This window comes from Mercenaria mercenaria, chromosome 1, assembly GCF_021730395.1.
Source record: "Mercenaria mercenaria strain notata chromosome 1, MADL_Memer_1, whole genome shotgun sequence".
NCBI lineage: Eukaryota > Metazoa > Mollusca > Bivalvia > Venerida > Veneridae > Mercenaria > Mercenaria mercenaria.
This window is the reverse complement of record NC_069361.1, coordinates 97230899-97232206: the sequence shown is the minus strand read 5'-3', so window position 1 is coordinate 97232206 and position 1308 is coordinate 97230899. Positions and strand designations below refer to the sequence as shown.

Sequence of the window (1308 nt, the reverse complement as noted above, 5' to 3'; positions counted from 1 at the left end):
TAAAGTTTAAGTGTAATGGACTGACAAAACAATGAACAAACAACTGCAAATTTTTGAAAAACAATTCATTGTGCAAACTTTTTTTCTCGAGATACTATTTGAAATTTCTTCAACTTGTAGAATTTTAAATTATCTGAAAAAAATTTCAATAACACTGTGCATCCAGAAAATGAATTGGGTACAAGTTCTTCAGTTTTGTATACAACAAAAAATCAACTTAACTTGCACTGTTTTCACACATTTCATGTATATCACTTTTCAGCTGCATTTAGAATTTACTGAAAGATTCATTTTGTAAGTAGAACTGTTTTGCATTTAACACATTTTAAATTCAAATGTTTGTGTTTTAGAGCAGATTACACAGTATGTAAGTCATGATTTCTGCTATTTCACTATTTCAGATTTCCTTTTGAACTGGATTTCTATCTGATAGTGCATATATCAGTCACAGGCACTTCTCCCACTCCTAGCTCCCCTTCCTGGTCCTATGTCTACGCAGGCTGAAAATATACATTTTAACACACATGTAAACTTAAACGTTTTGTTAAAAACTAGAAGATGATCACACATATTAGAATTATGTATAAAGTTAAATGTATGGTAAGGTGACGGTGTATCATTTTTAATGCATGACATACTAATTTCTTTACTTTATCACAAAGTTTATACGGTAATACAGTGGGTGGGATAGCGCCGATGTCGTGAATTCATTTCGGACATACTGAGTTTTCAAAATTTCTGGAGCCCTGAATACATTGGACGGGTTCATTCAAATGCTAGAATTTCTATTCTTACTAACACCATTCTCACGTAAGTATGATCAAATATCATTTCTTAAATATTTACCCTTCAAGATCGAAAACAATGTTGTCCTTTCTTCTCCCAGTTTGCTTTTCCTCTTATGTGTCATCAACCTGTGAAACAGAATGAATTTGGTGATAAAAAGTTAATAAAAAAGGTACAATTTGAATCTGTATCACTAAAAATTAAATCAATAAGACAAGTATGCCAAGGAGCAGTGTTGAGCCCGCCAGCTGTCAAGTGGACCTTGGACCTAGGGACCTGGTTCTTGCGCATGACACTCCGTCTCATAATGGTAAACATTCATGCCAAGTTACATCAAAATCCCACTATGCATGAAGAACTGCTCTGGACAAACTTCAGTATGACCGTAGGCCTCTTAACTGTGACCTTGACCTTTGACACAGGAACATGGGGTTTATGCATGGCACACCTTCATACTTAGGTAAACATTCATGCCAAATATAAACAAGATTGGTTCATGCATGTATAAGTTATGGTCCGGAC

General features: G+C 34.6%; 1 long non-coding RNA gene across 1 annotated transcript; it reads right to left on the bottom strand.

Annotated features, from left to right (window-relative positions):
* Nucleotides 1–298: 298 nt before the first annotated feature.
* LOC128546718 (uncharacterized) lies at nt 299–905 on the bottom strand. Its single transcript, XR_008366162.1, has 2 exons — nt 847–905; nt 299–500 (listed from the first exon to the last, which is right to left on the bottom strand). It is a non-coding gene; the product is annotated as an uncharacterized LOC128546718 (long non-coding RNA).
* Nucleotides 906–1308: the final 403 nt, after the last annotated feature.